The sequence below is a fragment of the Equus quagga genome, chromosome 2 (assembly GCF_021613505.1).
Source record: "Equus quagga isolate Etosha38 chromosome 2, UCLA_HA_Equagga_1.0, whole genome shotgun sequence".
Taxonomy (NCBI): Eukaryota; Metazoa; Chordata; class Mammalia; order Perissodactyla; family Equidae; genus Equus; species Equus quagga.
Window position 1 is genome coordinate 67,764,153 of NC_060268.1, and position 9,838 is coordinate 67,773,990.

The following is a 9,838-nucleotide window of genomic DNA, read 5'->3' on the forward strand; positions in this document are numbered from 1 at the left end:
TCAGTGTGTGAGCAGGCTCGGGACTCTGTGTGTGAGCAGGCTCGGGATTCTGTGTGTCAGCAGGATTGTGGCTTAGTGTGTGAACAGGGTTGGTGCTCAGTGTGAGAGTAGGGTTGGGGCTCAGTATGTGAAAAAGGTTGGAGCTCAGTCTGTGAATAGAGTCAGGGCTCATTCTTGGGTGAAATCCTTGACTTATACTAAGACTAAATCCTGGTTTTTGCCTCCATGGCTCAGTCTGGGACAGACCCTCAGCCTGGCCCCAGTTGCCACTAGATGTAAGATGGGACTGGAAGTTAGCCTTAGAGCTAGAACTGACCCTCAGGGTGGGTTTGTAGTCTTAAAGGAAGGAGAGAAGGAGGCTGGAGGGTTCAGAATGAATCTTTGGGGATGAAGATGTTTGGAGGAGAGATGGCCTCCCCAAGAAGGATAAGCAGCCTCCAGAGAAGATGGATGGGGCCTTCCTTGTGCCTCAGCTCACAAAATGACACAGTCATTTAGCTTGGGACCGACCTTTTGACAAAGCAGTCCCAGTGTCTCGGCCTTGCCTCCTCTGTGTTGGTATGCTGAGGTAGGTGACCTGCAGCAGGTTGGGGGGCGCGGGGCATGGCCTCCCAGATCTGGCTGAGTGCTGCCTTTGTCCCTTCTGAACAACTTGGGAGGCCAGGCTTGACCTGGCAGGAAGCCCTGGTTTAATTCTTATAGGACTTAAGTCAGTGCCCTCAGGTACTTAGGCCCTGGGGCCTGGCAAGTGATCACACAGACATGACCATTCATTCATTCAACAAACATTTGCTAAGTTCCTGCCCTATGCCAGGCTCTGGCTCCACCTGGGAGTACTGGAAGAGGGCGATGGCTCAGTGTAGGGCAGGGGGCCCACTGGAGCTTCCTCCCTTCTCTAGGGGCGGGGAGACACCTGGGCTCCATGGGTCACCCCCATCAGGCCTTGGTAAAACTGCAGTCACAAGATCCTCCTGGACACTGGCTGGGGGGTCCTGATCTTTGTCATTCTTTTGTTGCTGGAGATACCCTGAGGGCCAGTTGTCACTCTGGTTCCCAGGAGCTTGGGGGATGGTGATCCTGAACCAGGAGCAAAAGAGGGGACCTGTGTGCAGGGACACACTGATGTAGCATACACAGGCACACAGGTAGGGGTTGCGGACAAACACACAGCCCTTACCCATATATACATGGAAACAAGACACAGACTCTCCTTATAGCACATGCTCACACACACAGACACTCACACACATACACAGAAATGCACAGATACCACACCTTACTCTACTCACATCCCTGACACCAGACAACACACTCAAACACAGGCCTTATACTACACTTACAGGGAAAGAGATAGACACAGACACGCTTACACTGCGCATGCACACAGACACCACACCATACACGACACACGCCTTTACGACTCTCATCCACAGCCCTGTCTCTGCAAGCACTGCTTTATCTCTTTCACGTACCCACAGCCACCCAGGCTCACCCACACCCCCACTGCCCTGGAGAAGATAAGTAGACAAACCACAAGAATGCCCCTCTCTCCTCCCCGCACATGCAGAGGTACAGAGAGGGTGGTCTGTGGGAGGGGAGGTCTGGAGGGTCTCTGTGCTCAGGAAGGAGTTGGGGCATCATTCCCAGCCGTGGGGTCAGAGGAGCTGCTGGCTGGCTTTCAGCCCTCCAGTCTGGGGTCCTGCCTCTAGATAGGACTTGGTTGGGAGCCCTGGGCCACAAAGACCAGTCAGATCCCTTCTCCCTGCCCCCAGTGCTCAGAGACCCCCTCCCTCCAGGAGCTGCCCAAGCATAGGAGCTCCTGCCACCAGCTCTCCTGTTCTGCGGTCCTTGGCCCTGGGGTGGGGGCAGAAGCTGCATCCAGTGGCTCCGTGGAAGCGGAGAGTCTGCCTCTGTCCTGTGCCTGCCGCTTCTCCTCTCCCTCTTCTCTCTCTCTCCACCTCTCTCATCTGGCTCTCCTCCTCTCTAAGGCTGCCTCCCTCTGGCTCTCTCTTCTCTTCTCTCTCGCTCTCCCTCTTGCTCCCCGCGTCTCTCTGCCCTGTTTATCCTCTAGAATAGAGATGGACATTTTCAATTACCCCCAGGACACCTGAGCAGCTCCTGGGGGCTCCGACAAGAGGAGGAGTGTGCTTGGCGGCCTGTGGGGACCGGTCTCACCGCCCTTTGTGTGCTCTCTCTCTCTCCGGAGACTTCCTTCCTGGGAGAGTGGAAGCATGTTTCCCTTCAGTGAGGAAGGGAGACAAAGAAGAGAAAAAAAGCACTGTCTTCACTGTCGTGTAAACAGCGTGTAGTGCAGAGAGGGGCTGAAGGAAAGACAGGGACAGAGAAAGCGGGGGAGGGCATGGGGAACTGGTGAGGTGGATGAGCAGAGCCATTACCACAGGCTGGCTGGGCGTGGGCACCAGGCGGGGCTGCCAAGAGGAGGAGAGAAATGAAAGGGTCGATCTGGGATGGTGGAAGGGGCCCGAGGAGGGACACCTTCATGCTGAGGGCCAGGCAGGGTCAAGGAGGGAGGGGACCAGTTATTATTCTCTGGACGCTCAGCCACACCAGGCTCTGGGGATGCCAAGGTGTGTAAGATAGACATGCGTCTGCTCTCATAGAGTGTAAAGTCTACCAGAAACAAAGCAATGGCTTCATGTGTTCAGCACTTGCCACGTGCCTGGCACTTACACGAGCTAAGAGTCAGAGAGTGTGGATGACCTGCCTGGTGATATACAGCCAGGACTGGGGGCATCAGGATGCCAGCCCAAGTCTATCTGACCCCAATCCTCCCTTCACACAGCCTCTACTAGGGGCCTGGGGGCTTGGAGAGAGACTTGGCTCTGCCATGACTGGTGTTGACCTTGAACAAGTTCTCCCCTCTCTGGGCCTCAGTTTCCCCATCTGAAAGTGAAGAAAATGTTGGCTGCTCTGCAGGGCTGTGGGGAGGATCAAATGTCTGGATGCGAGTAGTAATCTAGCTCTGGTTTCCTGGAGACCCAGCCCAGGGTGTGGAGGAGCAAAGAACACCCAGCGGTGGGGGAGGGACTGGCCAGCAGCAGCCGCAGCCTGGACCCCAGCTTCACTCCCTGCTGCCACCCAGTGGCAAGACTTGAGTAATGCAGGGGATGGGTCTGGATGGACTTGCATAAGGGTCAGAGCTGGAAGAGGCCTGTGGGGAGTCTGGTCCTCTCTGGCCAGGCTATGCAGATACCCAGAGAGAGGAAGGACTTGCCCCCAGGGCACTCTGGGAAGAAGCTTGGGCTGGGCCTGGGGCTGGGGCTGGGATTGGCTTTCAGGACAAGGTGCTTTCTTTCCCACCCTGTGATGCTGAGGAAACCCCCAAGTGGCCTCAGAGCAAGAGCGGTGGAGCTCTGCATCCTCTGCTTGAAGCCACTTCTCCCAGGGAAGCTTCCAGGATTTCCTCCAGCAGGAAGTGACCTCACTCCTGTCCTTTATCCCCACATATATCCTCTCCTTGCTCTTCCTGCTCCACCTGCCTTGAACTGCACCCCCTTCCCCTAGCAAACCAGGCAATGGGGCCCCTTGAGACATCAGGGATGACGAAGAACCATCTTCACCACCTAGGAAGCACCTACCGGGGGCCCGGCTCTGTGCTGGGGCTTTACCTGCGTTATGTCACTCGAACATCATAAGGACCCTGGGAAGTTGCAATTACTTTTGAGCTCCATTTCTCAGGTGAGGAAACAGGCACAGAGATGTTATGACTGTCAGACATGAAGTGGTAGAACAGGGACTCAAACCCAGGTCCGTCCATTCTCTTGAGAGGAGCCGTTATCTGGAGATGAAAACTGTTCCTGTGGCCATACAACCATCAATCTGACCAGACACTGAAATGACTAGTCCAGGGTCTCAGGTCTGAGCCACACAACTGTGCTGCTGTGTGATTCTGGGCAAGGCTCATCCTTCTCTGGACGTCTGGTTCCTCACCTGTGAAACGTGTGCATGTGTTCTGGATTCCCTCAGAGATCCATTCTGGAATCTGGCATGTCCAGCCCTGGGCCCTGGGGTGGGTCTGCTGTGAAGGGCACTGTAGGGGTGGGGAGAGTGTGAGCAGGCGACAGGCCTGGGAAGGTGGAGCTCTGACTGGGAAGCCTGGGCCCCTCAGATGCACCTCCTACTTGGGCCTCAGCGTGGGGGGCTGGGGGATCAAGGGGAGGCATGGGCCGAGAGGGTAGGAAAGGGGTCCATATCGGGGACAGGTGTGGGGTGATGGGCAGGCCCCTGGGCCTGGGATCCTTTCGCTGTGTTGCCTGCCACAGAGGGGAGTTTGTCTTGTCAGGACACAGCCTCGTCAGTGAGCTGCAATGGGGCTGACGGGCAGCCACTCCCCACCGGGCGGCTTGAGGCAGATCCATGAACCCACTCCAGGCTGGGCTGGAAGCTCCTGCATTCTCACCCGGCTCTCAGAGGACGGAGACATTTGGGGCTGTGGGACAGGCTACTCCTCCCCGGGCAGAATGGGTGGAGTGGCCTGTTCAGGGGCCTGGGGTCTCGAGGGCCCCCTGCCGAGGTTCCACGGGAAATGTGGCTACTGAGCCCTCAGGACACCTCAGGCCCAGCCTGGGCCACCTCTGTCCAGACCCCACTACCTCTGCCTTTGGTGTGGGCCATTCCCAGTGCCCTGGCCTGATCTGGCTTGAATCATTCCAGGGGTCAATGTGTGGATACATTCTGTGTCCTCTGCGATCTCCTGGGGGCCTGTAGCCTGGAGGGACCTCCTCATTTACCCCATAGCAACTTCTCCTGCCACCCCACGGGATGGTCTGCTTGGTGATGATGAGGACAACGTGGGAACCCAGTCTATATATTTCTCATTCTAGGGGGTCTGGGGCCCTGAACCCACTGCCCTCAGAGAGGGAAGGGCCTCCAGGACCCTCTGGCCCAGAGCTGCCACCATTCGTTGGCTTCCACCAGGACTTTTGTCAAATTCAGATGCCAGCTTTAACTCTTATTTATTTCACATTTTTCTTTAAATTGGCTCACTTTTACAATTTAAATGCATGTTTTTGCCTTGTCTGAAGCAATATTTGTGAAATCAGGGGTCTGATGTGATAAACACACACACATATATGTGAGAATATATGCATGAAAATAAATATGTAGCTAAAGACAGCAGATGCCCATCCCTGTGTTCCATCTAAAACAGTCTTGAGTCTCACCAATGTTGCATACACCATTCTTTGAGAAAAGTGGCTCTAGTTCCCTTCTTCCATTTTACTGACAGGGAAACCAAGGCCCAGAGAGGTAGAAGAACTTGCCCAAGGTCGCACAGCACTGGGATTATCGGCCAGTCCACTTGAGTCTCAGCTTAGTGCTCATTTTACTGAAGCATGCTCATTGTTTGTGGAGGGACTGGGAGTGGTCACGGGGTATAGGCTTTCCTTCCCCCAGAAGCACATTTGGATCCCCAGAGGCTTTTTGGAGACCGTGCGCTATGACAGAACAGGATGTTGAAAGGTGGGCTTCCTGGCAGCAGGCTAACAGGCAGGCAGGCAGGCATCCTGGGTCTCCTGGTGGGACTAGGCACTGTCCTCCCTCGCCCCCACTCTGTCTGCCCTTCTTCTGGGTGCCCAGGGCTCCTGCAGCATCTCAGGACTGGGAGGAGGTGGGGAAAGGGGTCCCAGGGGAGGGAGAGAGTAGGGCTCCAGCAGCTGCCCCTCCTGGCGGAGCTGCTTACTGAGCTGATAATTAGTGGCACCATCTCCCAGGCTGGCAAGGAAGGTGGCCTCATTAGCGAGCACCTTCCCCTGCCCCACCTCCACCTTCCTGCCTTTGGGATCCTGCCACCGTACTGCCATTGCCTCCACTGTCATCACCCCAGAGATGCGGCACAGTGGCTCTTGCTGGGAACAAGGCTGCTGGTTCCTGGGGAGCCAGGAGGCAGCTGTGTGTGTGGAGCGGCCAGGGTATGTGTACATGGCACACACACAGCACACGTGCACACAGACTGTTAGACGTGCGCACAAGGTACATGCACACACAAACACACACGCAGAACACGGAGACGTGTATGTCAATGTCCAAACAGACTTGCGTGGTGATGCGTCCACCCACACACCCTGTACAAACACCCAGAATCAACAGAGGCTTGTGCACACACAAAGGTGGACTAACTGTGGAGACACACAACGCACATAGGAAGATGCCCATGCAGGATGTAGACACAGCCACACCCAGAGAGCCATACACTTTGTTCTGTGTGTTCACACAAACATCCAGACTCAGGAATTGTACCCAGATGTGGACACATCATGAACCTGCATACCAGACACGCAGAAACATGCAGAAGCACACGGCGTGCCCCTGGGGGACTGTGTGTACCCCTTTATGGGCAGGGACACCTAAACGGACACATGCGTGCACCAGAGTGCACAAGTGTTATGTTTTTCTTGGAATCTAACAAGGCCTGAGGTGCTGGGGCTGCTTAATTCCCTGGGGGAAGTGGGGAGACAGGAGCTGAGGACACATTGAATTAATTCTTATCATTCCTGACAGAGGGAGAGAGGGATGGATGGAGGGATGGAAAGAAAGAAAGAAAGAAAGAGAGGAAAAGGGGCAGCTGGAGGGGTGACTGTGGAGAGGTGGTGGGAGCAGGTGCAAGAGACCCTCAGGGCCTAGGGACCCCAGCACTCAGCCCCAAGCCCCAAACCAGATGGACCCTTCAAGGTCAAGTGGTTGGGCAGGTGCAGAAATCTCCTAGCAGAGCCCTCTTTGTGTAGTTCTGGGGATGGGCAACGCACCCTGTCTTTCACTTCCTTCTGTTGAGTGGAAATCTGGCCCCAGAACTCCCACCCTCAGCCCCACTTCTATTCTGTGAGTCCGTGGGCTGTGGGGGCTCTCCTTTCACAGGGCCAGGGTGGAGGGAGACATGACTGCCTGAGGAGTCCCCTCCTAGACACCAGAACAGCTCCCTCAACCCCTGCCCTGATCTCAGCCCCAGGGCAAAGTCAGGGAGACAGGTGGACAAGAAAAGGAATTCTAAGGGAGAGAAAGGATGTGAGTCAGGAGAAAGCAGAGATGGGGGTTCGGAGTGAGACAGAGAGACACAGGGACTAGAGATGAGAGAGATGGAGAGTTACTAAGAAAGAGACAGAGAAAGATGTGAGAGAGACTGAAACTGAGCCAGTGAGAGCCAGACAGGCCCAGAGACACCGAGAGGAATCTAGAGAGAGAATTGGAGCCAGGATGAGACAGACCTTAAGTAAAAAGATAAAAAGAAAGATCTGGACACCAAGAGAGACAGCCCAACTCTGCCACTTTCCCTGGTCAGGAGGAAACCACCCTATCTGGGGGTGGGAGGGGGAGAAACCCTGGCCTAGAGAGGATGCTGTGTGATCCTGCCCAGGCCACCCAACCTCTCTGAGCCTTGGCTGCTGGTCTGTAAATTTAGGGAGGATGCCCCTGCCTCTGAATGGGACCTGAAGCTCCAAGGGGAGGCTGGCCTGGCCCATTGCTCCCTCCACTTCCCTCTGGGGCACATGGGCCTGCAGATGGGGGTGGGGGCTCTGCAGGGGCTCAGGGTCCAGATCCCCTTTGGAAGCCCCCAGGTTGCCAAATGAGGTGAAAGAGGAAGTCTCAGCAGGGCCAGTGCAACGTGCTGCAGCCTTGCAGTGTGGAGTGATGGAACGTTTGCCCTGAACATTGAAAATGCATAAATATCCATTTTCAGGCACCAAGGCAGATGTAAACACAGAGTGGGTAGGGTGCCACCCTCAGCAGTAATTTACTGGCTCTGCTATTCTTGGTGGTACGAGCGGGCACTTATGCTTGGCCATCAGGAGGCTTTTTGAGATGGCTTTATGACTGCGGGCTGCCACCTGAGTCCCTTCTCCAGGAGAAGTCTCCTTGGGGATTGGGTATCGCTGCCTGTGGTGGGGGTGGAGCAGGGCAGAGTGTTTGTTGCTGGGCCTGCTCCATCCCAGGCCTTCAGGGCCTCTACCCCTGTCCCTTCCTCCAGCATCTCCTGGCTGGGGAGGGAGGGAGGAGGACGCCTGTGTTGGGCCTGGTGGGGCCCCAGCCCCGGCGCACTTGGAAGGAGTCAGAGGAGCTCCAGCCCTGCCTGTGAGAGCTTCAGACTGGGAACAGAGAAGCCACCATGGCCCTCAGGAGCTCACAGCAGGCGGACTGAAGCCCAGACAGGAGACTCGCATGGCCATGGGGCCTTGCCAACTTATCTGGACGCTTCTCTGTGCGCTGCAAGTAGCGGCCCGGAGGCAGCTCCCTGTCTCTCCTCCCAGAGCTGGAGCATGGACTCGGCACCCAGACTCCTGCGGCCTGCACACCTGAGGGGTGTCGTTTCCTTTGGGCTGGGATGCAAGGCCCATGGCAGAGAAGCCATTACCCTCCATGAGAAGGCACAGAGTGTTCTCCATGCTGAGGTCCCTCTGGGGTCCCTGAGCCTCCTCTTCCCAAGAGGGGTGAGGTTGGGCTTCCCCACCCCGAGCGAGAGCCCACTGGGGCAAGAGGGAGCTGGACAGTCACCTGCTGCCTGGGCTGCACGGGGGCGGGGGGGGGGGGGTCTGTTTGTGGGGGTTGTAGTCACTGAATTTAGCATCACAAACCTGCTGGGCAGAGTGGCCCAGGGCGTTGGCACAGGGCAGGGGTGGGGGTGGGGCCTGGTGGGACTGGATGGAGGTGGGCGGGTCTGTGGAGGGAGGGCTGAGGCTGCGCCTGGGACCACAGAGCTCTTCCTTCTATCCCTTGCCTGCTCTTCATCCCTATCTCCTACCTCTCCGCTATGGCCCTGGCTTTACATCCTGGCTGCTCTAGACACAGGCTGTTGGCTTCTGCCTCTGCCATGGACCAACTACATCACGTGGAAGTTCCCAGGGCAAGCTACTTAGGGGGACACTCTGTCCCAAGCCATTTCTCACCAGGCCAGAGGTCACTGAAGGGTCCAAGGCTTGGCCTCTGGAGTCAGATATCCATTGCCTGCTCCAGGGTGACCCAGAGGGAGCCATCAGCCTGGGAGCAGGGCGTCTTCTCTAGAACAGGGTTGGAGTGGGGGCAGAGGACCCCGACTACAGGGCAAACTAGTGGCTGAGCTAGGATCAGCAGCCTCGTCCCTCTTGCTCAGAGACCACATTTGCCCCCTTCCCCTCCCCCCAGGCCCAGCAACGCCTACTGTATGCCAAGCGCCATGCTGGGCTTATGGAGGAAACAGAGAAGAACAAGACTCAGTCCCTGCTCTTGGGGCTTGGAGTCTCCTGTGGGACACAGCGTGTCCACAAACAGCCACATGCAGGGATACAGGGAGTGTGGGGCGCACAGAGAGGGAGAACTTCGCTGTGACTGAGGGGTGCGGGCTGCTTCATGGAGGGGATGATGTTTGATCTGAGCCACAGGTGGGATTTTAGCATGTGGTTCAGGGCTTGCTGGAAACATCCTGTCTGTGTAGGCACAGATGGTATAACTTGTTGGCTCTGTGTGGTGGGGGCGGGGGGCTGGGCGGGGGTGGTGGCTGACTACTAACCAGCCTAACTCGGCTGGTGAGACAGCCCAGAGCAGCGGGAGTTAATCAGAAGGTAGGCAGGGGCTGCTCCTGGAGGGCCTGTGGGCTGAACTGAGGGTGTGAGTCCCTGCGAGAGCAGAAGGGCCCTGAGGGAGGTGGGCGGTGGGGGTGGCTGAGCTGCTCTATGTGTCCGGAGGTTGGGACAGCCAACCATTAGGTCCTCCTGCTGGGCTCCCAGGGCCTGCATTTAGAGCTGGGTGGACACACAGTCCTGTCTAACCCAATACCCCTGGTTGTAGCCTGATGTCAGGGCTAAAATTAGCCTTGTGGCGGTGGGGGCAGCAGGAGAGAAGAAGCACAATC